The sequence below is a fragment of the Seriola lalandi genome, unplaced genomic scaffold, assembly GCF_002814215.2.
Source record: "Seriola lalandi dorsalis isolate HSWRI2012SDOR001 ecotype SW California unplaced genomic scaffold, Sedor1 jcf7180002054673, whole genome shotgun sequence".
In the NCBI taxonomy this organism is placed as follows: domain Eukaryota; kingdom Metazoa; phylum Chordata; class Actinopteri; order Carangiformes; family Carangidae; genus Seriola; species Seriola lalandi.
In genome coordinates this window covers 283820-294283 of record NW_019525226.1, presented here as the reverse complement: position 1 = coordinate 294283, position 10464 = coordinate 283820, and the positions used below count along the sequence as shown (strand labels likewise).

At 41.2% G+C, this 10464-nt stretch overlaps 1 long non-coding RNA gene across 2 annotated transcripts in view; it reads right to left on the bottom strand.

Annotated features, from left to right (window-relative positions):
• LOC111666349 (uncharacterized) overlaps window positions 1-10140 on the bottom strand; it is a 74384-nt gene extending 64244 nt beyond the window's left edge. For both annotated transcript variants that reach the window (XR_002761578.2, XR_015438176.1), the window contains exon 1: window positions 10050-10140. This is a non-coding gene — a long non-coding RNA (uncharacterized LOC111666349). The remainder of the gene's footprint in view (window positions 1-10049) is intronic.
• Window positions 10141-10464: the final 324 nt, after the last annotated feature.

The window sequence follows — 10464 nt, the reverse complement described above, 5'->3', positions numbered from 1 at the left end:
CCCACCCCCCAACTCTCCCCCTCGATAGGAGGAAAAATCAGACACCCACAAAGAAATTTTCAGAGCATACAGACCTTGTCTTTGGCCAATCTGTGATGGATAGACTGTGCCTGTGCTGCAGTATTTTAGTGAGATTGAAAATATTATTTAACCGAAGACAGACAGCAATCCACCCATGACTGTATATGAAGCTATAACAGAGGTGCCTTGTTGCATACTATCTGTACTGATGCTCCAGTCCTTCAAAAGAGACAGCTTCTAGATATTGTGGTATTACTCTAACACAGACTCAGGGTAAACAATCTTGCGCAGTGGTTACTACTGCATGGACGTGCTTCAGAATTTAATCCAATAACATGACCATGTCATAAGGCAACAGCAGAAGATCCTCAGCCTCATAACTCAGCCCAATATTTCTCTTCCATTTTGCATTATGGGAATAATTATGATGTGCACATTTCTTTGACAAACCATGTGTTTTATGCCCTGTAAGTAGAAATAAAAAGGCTGTGATGACATAACTAAATGCACATTTCTACATCACAAAGTGACTCATGCACGTCCATATGTAAGGACTGTCATTATCATAACAGCTCCCTGACATTGATTGAAAGCTTTAAATTTTCTCACTGGAGTTGAAACAGTTTTTCTTCCTTATTATATATATGTATAAAATACAGTTACTTTAAAGCACACTTTACACCATTTGAACCGTAAAGTGCAATACAGCCACAGTGAGGACGCAGTGAATCAATAGAGGGTGATATTAAGGAAATCCAAATGTCACCTCTTGGCTCTATCCAGCCAAAGGTTAGATTCTTGACTCCCTGCTGTCTCCTGTCATTAGGTTGCTTAGCAACGGGCTACAAGCTATAATTAGCTTAGCAAAATTAAGATTTCCATTTTGTTAACACAAAAACACTTATCTGAAAAGTGTCACATGTTCACTAAGAGATTCTAAAGGCATGCATTGAAATATGAGTGATTTTTTTTTTTTTGAAGACTTGGCATGCTTCGACTGTCACCACTGAGTGAGACGTACAAGTGCAGCTGTTATAGCATACTTAATGAAAAATCATAAGATGGGGCATGATATCACCCTGTGAGCATCTGTCAAGTGTTATTCTCATATGTTCGTAGCATACTAATTTTGAAACAGTCTAACAGTGCATCCATCCCTTCATCTTCGTCATTATGTTTATATACTGCAGCAAGAAAAATTCCTCAAAGAATAATACATTGTTTATTTCTCCCTACGATTCTTGTATGCATCCTCCCACACCTTCATAAAGCCACAGGCCAGTTGGAAGCTTTTATTCAATGTGCCTTAGAGTGCCTATGATTTCAATCAATTCTAGCTCTGTCAGCCCTGCAAGGAAACAAAGCAGAAATGGTAAAAGCATCAATGCCGCGCCACTGAACTGCACTTAACCTTGCTTCCTGACTATGACTATAGCCAGTACATCCAGCCTTCATGTAGCATCTATCCTTCCATCATTTCATCCATCAATGTAGCAATGCATCCCACAACCACCGCCCATCATAGAGCTAGATGTCTAGTTATGACTTTAAGTGGTGGGCAGCGGCACCAGCTCCTGTTGATGTGTTACCAGGCAGCGACGACAGGGTCACCAGGATCACTCAATTAGCAGGGGTGACAAAAGACCCAGCAGGATCCAGCCCAGCCTCCCCCCAACCCTGACAGAACATCAGCCACCAAGAGCAGGGGGCTTGCCTGCTGCCACCAACCTGCGTCTATGTTGTTGTTAGTTATCATAGATGAGACTAAAACCAATGCTTTTCCACTAAAACTATTGGACAACAATGTTTTGTGCCAATGTTAAATATAAATTCAAGCCAAACGATCTAAAGAGGTCTTCTTCATGAATGGCCTTGTCAACTCCCTAAATGGCATTTGGATCAACGTGGCAGAAAAAAACACTTCAAATCCTGACAAGTGACATTATCTTAGGTTTAGCATCTTTTATAGCAAGATGACTCACTTCAATAATGGAATAACGTACAATTCAACAAAAATGTATAGATCCAGGAAAGGGAAATGTTCCAGGGCTTTCTCCACATCTTCTGGCTTTCATCACTGGATGAAAGTTTACTCGGTTGTTAGGTAAATAGAATAATAAGGCAACTGAATCTCCTTGAAGTTACATTCATATACTACCTGTTTGTTTAGGCAAATATGATTTTGAAGGAAATGTAACTGCTGCCAGGATTATATTCAGTTGCAACATTTTCTTTTCTTTTTTTAAATACGTGATAAGTCCTTGACACTGGAGACCAGCATTCACATCCTGAGTCCAGTTTCGGCAACAAGACTGTACTTTCATTCACAAGTTACGATCACATAAACAAGTCTTCTCTTGTACTTCAAGTCACTGTTGACTTTTTTAACATTAAACAAAGACTATGATCTTTTACTGACTTTAGACAAGTGTTTTGACTTCCTAAACATCATCATAAAAATATCAACTATGCTTTACTTGTCAAGAGCATATTTTGTAGGGAAACTGAATTTAATACATGGACATTGAACATTTTGTAGATACAGTGTAAACATTTTGCAAAATGTTCACGTTTCCTCATTATGTTGATTTAAAAACAGTATTTAAGCCACATTACATTTCTTTCAATATGTATTTGCTGTAATAAATTTCTAGGAGACGGGGTTGAGTAGGGAAGTTCTAGATAGATTTTTACTCTACTAAATTAGGCATTAGGGCTATTTCCATTATTGATTTCTCTACCAATAATTTGTTTGAGTAAATGCTTAATAGTTTAGTTGATAAAATGCCAATAAAAAGTGGAAAAACTCCTATTAGAGCCCAGGGTGACTTCTTTAAGTTGCTTGTTTTTTTCTCTCCAACAGTACAAAACACCAAAATTATTCAATTTACAATAATAAAACAGAAAAAAGTAGTAAATTCTCCCATTTGGGAAGCTGGTCTCAGCAAATGTTTGGGATTTTTGTTCTATAATAGCTCAATTGAGTCAGAGGAGATATAATTTAAAAATTCATAGAAAAAAAAAAAAGACATATCATTGCAGACTGTTGTAATAACGACCAGGGCATCGTATCAGAACCGGATGATGGTGATTGGCAGAGATTTAATAAAAAAGCCAATAGTGGTCCAACAAACAGGTCTAATCCTCAAGTGTATACATGTGAATGCAAAATGCTGTGCGGATTCGGCCCGACACACAGCTGTGCTCACACTGTTGTGCAGGTATCTGGATGCATATACATCCTGTACGTATGTGTCTTTGTGTCTGCCTCTTCGTTAGTCTACTTTTTTCTCATCCTCTGTCTGTCAGTCTGTCAAGGCCATCTGTGTGTATTTCCCCTTCGTGGCAACCTGCCTGCCTGCATTTCTCTCCCCCTCTTACTGTCCTATCCTATTTGCAGCAAAATTACTCCTGTCTAGATAAGTATTCAGTATTTTCCTCGCAGCAAAGAATACACATAACCCTGTATGTGTTTTGCACATTCCCTGTTGAATGGATGCTTTTGAGGTGAGGATGCTAGAAGTTGAAAAGATATTGCCACAGAGAGAGGTGTCAGTGAGAACTGCAGCATTGTTAATTAGAACATTCCCCTTGATGGGTCTCTACCTCAGCATCGATATGTAGGGCAGTAGTAACATAAAATAGATGCCTTTGATTATAGAAGAATACACACACGCACAAACACACACGCACAAACACACCAGCCCACACACACACACACACACACACAGAGTACTGAAACAGTAATGGAAATAAAAAGATCTTGAGACTTAAAAAAGAAAACAACTCTCTTGAGTCATCCAAAGGCTTTGTCTGTGAATGTGTGCATCTATGTGTATGCGTGTGTGTAAATCACATGACCACTTCTGAGTGTGTGAGTGTGTGTGGAGGGGGGGTCTAGGCAATCCACTGGAGGGGTTGGGAGGATGATAAGACACTTTAAGCTTACAGTATCCTTGAAGTTCCTGTGGCTTCCCTCAGTTATCACTGGATCCCATTGTCACTCACTTCCATTCACCCATTCAGGCAAAATAGTTTTTTTTTCTAAAACATTCAAACTACCATGACAACAACCGCCAACACAACAACTGTGTTATCACACAAGAGGGCAAAGATTAACAAGTGGCAGCTGCCTGTTGCCAGGCAAAACAGACTGTTGAAGTCCATCATTTCACCTCTTCCCTGTCAGTTTTTCTTTTTCTCTTCTCCTTTTTCAAGATGGGAGAAGTAGGAGTTCAAACAATAAACACATGAGTTGGCTGACTGACTGATTGACTCACTTAATGAGACAGGACTATTATTGGAAAGCAAAAAAGAGAAAGTTAGCTGCAGGAAAGCTGGTAGACAGGAGAAGCTTCCATAGGAAAACGCTGCATATTGGCACAACTGCATTTTATCCCGACGTATGATGCATTTGACCTTGTAAATTTTTAAGATGCAAATGGAAGACAAACAGCAGGTTAGTGCAGTGCAACAGCTGGCACCAGTTTACACAGGAAGACTTCTTCAGCTGCTCTCATCCAGCAGACAAATACAATCATCACAATAAACACGCCTCAGGGACCAGTGAACTTTATGTCTCATTTCATTGCATTTGCATGGTGCAATTTAAATTCCAAGTTTGTTTTTCCTCTGAGTTCTCCTCCTCCGAGGCCCCGTCAGACACCAGGCAGGTATCGCAAGTTTACACATCACTAATGGTTCCCTTTTGGTGCTCATTAATTGCCCAATGATTATCTTTACACTCTGCAAAGAGTCACACGTCACCTTGTGTCACCACAAACTGGCCATTGAAAGGCTGGGCTGGAAGGTAGGGCCATGGCAGAGCAGGGGGAGGTTAATAAAATAAATAAATAAATAAAATAAAAAATTACCTGGATTCAGTTGGTCAATAAAATAAATTGATAACCCCAAAGACTGAATATAGATGTTTTCAGTTATGAGGAGGAAGTAACAGTGTAGAATGTCTGCAGGGTAAATGTAAATCCACTGTTCAAAAGCACAAATCCTATCATATAAACTTAGATTGAAACAGTGGTTCAACATTCTGGGAAATATGCTTTTGTGCTAAACCTCACTAATGTTGTATTTTATTTGTTTAATCGGTTCACAAATGTCAAGTTACGGGAAGGAATGTCATCATTTTCTTGACGATCAACATCATAAGGTTGTTATGAGCTTCTCATCTAACTCATTAAAACGATTAAAAGCAAATAAGCGTATTTCCCAAAATGTTGGACTATTCCTTTAACATCACATAACTATGCCATTACCAAATTGCTCAGTCCTCCCAGAAACACAGAAAAAAGGAGAGAGGAAGACATAGACTCCTTGGCAGAGAGAATTCATGTAAAAGTGGGGTAAATGTTTAAAAATTCATAATACTCAAGCAGAATGTTTAAATTAAAAGAACAACCCAAAGTAGGAGGAGGATGGGCAAGAAAAAGGCAGGGAGCGGGGGATGTATGACACCTTTGCCTGTTGACTTTACACGTGTGTAGTATTTAATTACCTGCAATTCAATTGAGGGATATGGCTTCCTGTTAAGAGAGGTGCAAAGGGTCGAAATAAACAGCTTACAAGACTATTAAACACTAAAGATGCAGGCCACAGCCTATAGGAAGACAAACTCCTGACCTTACTGACAATCCGAGCATCGGTCCACTTCTCAGCTGTGACCTGACCTCTGGGAGCGACTTGATGTCTCTGCTGCTTTAGCTTCGTCAGATCAATGAGAGAGTTTTTTCTTGCTATTAAACCAGAGAAAAAAGGACGAGATACAGAGACAGAGACAGAGAAGGGGGAAATTGAAAGGATGAAAGACAAAGGACTTGCAGGATCAGAGTAAAGATAATTTTGGTTGTAAAAAAAAAAAACTGTCTTATCTTATCTCACTTTTATCATATCTTGCCCAGGGGTGTCATTAAGGTAAGTTTTTTTGGAAAATGTCGTTTTCAAGGGAGATCAAAAACTGTGGCTAGCATGTGTTTCTAACTAGAACCCCTGCACACACATAGAACACAGAGTTATTAGGTTATTATGATAGTGATCTCTTTCTTTCATCAAAGCCTCCGTTTCAAAACCACCCATGAGCCAAAGGTGTCAGCTTGTAAAGACTCTCTCTCCAGAGCTCATCCAATCATGCTTCAATCATCATCCAAGCCAACTATCCTGCAATTGAATGAAATTCAATATATACATACTTCAGAACAATTGCTCTGAGGGGTACAACAGTTGGTTGATGCAGAAGGCATGGGCTTTTATAGGAATAAATAAAGCTGAGTGGTCAAAAAAAACACTGATTGGAACATGGCTGAAAACCATGGCAACAGACTCCTTAGTAAACAGTTTATGGAAGCCCAGTAGGAAACCCGGCGGTTTGGATAAAGACAGCCTCGTGCTAATCAGTGCATACCAACACCTCCAGCGCCCAAACCTCCATGAATCTCAGGAACAGATGTGTCAACTGTGCCGGCCGTACATGCTGTGCCGCTGCAGTGTCTAAGCCAATCAGAGCTGTATTACTCGAAGAGAAATGTCTGCATAAATTAGTGTGTTTGTGTGTGCGTGTCTGTGTGTGTGTATGCATGTGTGCTTAGTGGTGCATTCAGAAATCCTGTCAGAACCAAAAGTTACTCCCCTACTCTCTCGATTCAAAACAAGTCCTTTCTTGTCTTTGTCTTTGCAGGTGCCACCAGGACACAAAGGTGTCAAACTAAATTTCAAAGAACTGTACTGTGTGCTCTGGCCTGTACTGTGGAATTCAAACTACAAAAAAAACATTAAATATTAGTCCTGTAGAAACTCCCACACCAAGCACTTTCTCTTGTGTCAAACAAGGAGAGCAAACAGATAGGAAAATGTGAAAGATACTTAAAACTACAAGTTCAAAGAAAAGTGTAAGAAGAAAAACGTATTTTGACCTATCTTCCTATAGTGAGGAGCCATGTCGTTAAATATAATGCTGCCACTCGCTGTGCTGTGATCAATAAGCCAGCAGCAAAAAAAGAACGAATCACTCTTAGAGGGTGCACTACAAACACAACTCAGCTAATCATCTTCAAAGTTTCACAGGCCAACACAAACCCTGAGACCAGCTCCAAATCAAAGACCATCGCTCTGACAACCAAGCAGACACAACACATGTGAGTCAATGTCCACACACACATATGCAGATGTGCACACAGACGTATGCTCGCACAGATAGACTATCCTCCCTGGGCAACTTTTAGCCACGCTCTCCCCACAGGCTGTTCCTCTCCCAATGTAACCATAATGTATAATTCACCCCTATCATTTATCAACTTAATCATCTGCTGTGGCAAACGGAGAAGGTTGGCGGTGAAGTGAGGTCAAGGGGAATCATCTTTCAGGGACTGCGGATTGTTGCCAAGCCGCGGCGCTGGATGGTGAGGTGGCCGTGGCGACGGAGGACGGGAAAAGGGGGGAGACGTGTGTGTGTGTGTGTGGGGGGGGGGGGGTGGCTGCCAGTGCAGATGCCCGCAGACAGACCGCCTTGCCTGAGAGACACGAGAGCTGCTGGAGCCTCAGACAGCTCTCTCCATCACCCCCTCCAACTCGCCCTCCCCTCCTGTTGCCATCTGTGAATCGTGTACACACACACACACACACACATACACACACACACACACACATATAAAGAAACACAGCACCCACTAACTAAGAGGCCCAGGGACACTTAGCCACGTTAGCAGCCTTACTAAGACTGCTGTGACGGGTAACTGCTGACACGCTTTAAAAAGACTAAGAGAGAGTGAGAGTTAGTGAAGAGGGAGGGAGGGAATCAGAGCTGCTGAGCCAGATGGTTGGTCTAAGCTAAGCTAAGCGCTGAAGAAGATTGAGATACCAGCCAGGTGAATTTTCCTCTTTTTTGACAGGTGGGCAGAGGAGAGCCGTCTGGGGTTGAGAGTGCTGCCATGTTTTCAATAAGCAGTGCTGCATATGAGTGTGTGCGTGTGTGTGTGTGTCCTACTGCGTGGCAAGGGCTGCCGTGCTGATGGTGCGACGGTTTTTGTGTGTGAATATGTATGTTTTATTCTGTTTCTGCATGTCCATATGGACAGTATGTGTACGTGTATGGTCATAGATTGTTTACTTTTTTAATGCATGTGAGTGTCTCATGTGTGATAAGCCTTGGTGGTTGAGCCCTGTACTTGTATCAGATACCGGGGAATGGTGTTGACAAGTGTAATGACAGAGTCTAGACCTCTAAAAGGCCAGACTCTGTCATGCAGAGGAGTATAAGCTACTGTTTTCACCACATCTCCTTTCTTCTCTTCTTTCTGTGTGCTATTCTTACTTTTCCCTCTCATTTTTTTCCCGCTCTGAGCCTTCTCTTCCTCACCTCTCTCTTCTCTGTTGTCAGGTTAAAAAGGTCATGGAAGGTGGGAAGAGAAGAAGTAACACCTGAATGCACTAAACTAAGTAACAATTCCATCTGGTTGTGGTAAAGATTTTTGTGGAGCTGCTCAAAGTTACTGCCACATCTTTATCAGGTAAAAGTACAAAAGTATTCTTATACTTTGATATTTAGTTTAAGCAAAAACTTCAGGACAACTCTTGCAGTTATAAACAACAATAAACAACAACAGCAACTGTAATTATGGGTTAGCTCTTATATTCACTGTCTGAGTTTGAGACATTTAAGCCAGATTGACCAGATTCAATTTTAGGACAGATTTCAAGCTGGTTGAAAATCCTGCATCAGTGAATCTCATCTTTATGATTGTACCATCATTGAAAATGTGTGCCTGAGCGGCTCGCTTTGAGGAAGATGAGCTCACAACCTCTGCAGTAAATCATGTAGTAATTGTCTACCCTTATCATAAAGAATTTTCAATAAATTCTCACATTTTGATTGTTTGAAAACGCATTTAAGAACAGTCTTAACCGTCTAATGGTGGGTAGCTTCTGCATCGATCTGGGATGCCAAGTCAAATCTGCCGTTAATAATTAATGATTAGTCTGGGAGAGGCAAATGCATTTCGTGATCACTTCGGTGAATAGAAACAGTGCAGATTTGTTCATGGAAGATAAAAGTGCTCCTGCACAGATGAGCTGTGCAGACACACAAACCCGCACACAGACACATATACACTTATGTGCACACAGTTGCATGGGCTCTAATCTGTAATGCATCCAATATGTGGAGCTATTGGCCAGCGCTCTGGGAGGCAAAGCTACATGGCACACACAGAAACCTGCACGCTAGTCTCCATACATCTGTCCAATCAGCATCTTGTCTGGCTTCTGTGCCAGTGGGCCAATCAAATGTCCCAGATGAAGCCCACTCTCCACCCCACCACCGCCACCCCCCTCCTGGAAATGCACAAATATCTACAGTACGCACACATACACCAATCCAGCTGTGATTCTTGGACATAATCCAAGTTGCCTGTCTGGTGTGTAGTGTAAGGTGGTGTCCGTGTGTGTGAGTGTGTGAAAGAGATGATCTTCTATCATTAAAAAAAAAAAAGAGCGGCATCATATCGGCGATCACTGCTGCCCACACACAAAACAGTGGAGGTGAACACTGAAAGAGCACAACAGACAATCAGGTGAGAATTAGAGAACAAGAGAGAGATGGTGAGTGAAGACGAGAAAACGTGACTGAGAGCTACAGAAAAGCAGGCAGTCATTGAATCATTCTCTCACACAGCGCTTTGGCCCAGATCAGCCAGAGAGATAAAGGAAGAGGATTACACTCTGGCTGAAAGACTTGGAAGTCTCCTCTGACTCTCTGCCACTTCTACAAAGTCACCTCTGACAATTGAACTATCTGTTAGCAGAGCAATAGATCAAAAACACACAAGTACATTTGGAAAGTACGCTGCAGTTATGTGGAGGTCATTCAAATGTCCCGAATCAAAGATACTTTAAAGAATGGGCAGATTAGCAGTGCTTGATGGGTTGACTAAGCATGAATCCACGAGGGAATGGGGAAAGTGGAATCATTGCTCCGTGATGTTGCGCTCTGTTTACAGTGTTCTGAAGTGAATGGGACTCACCAGTGGTTTGGACGGCTGGTTTGATGCCATCTAGGACTGCAGGTGTCAGTCAGATCCAACCAGACCAAGGAAGCCACTCGGAAGACAATCAGTATCTGTCAGAGTTTAGGATAAAAGGAAAATCAGCATTACTTTCAGGTACAAAGAAAATTCTGGGTTTTATTTAGCTGCAACTTTTGAAGTTTTGGCCATCATATTTATCAGTTTATATATATATATATATATATATATATTATATATAAATAAACAAGCCAACAATTTTTATTTGGAGATTTGGAGGTAAAACTGAAACTGAGTGCTCTTTGCACAAGAAAACTCTGGGTTCCCAAGTTACAGCTACGCTTACTCCTATAAATACATTTAGCTAACCTGGAGGTTCTGTTTAAAGCCTGTCTGATCATCTTGTGTTTCTTGC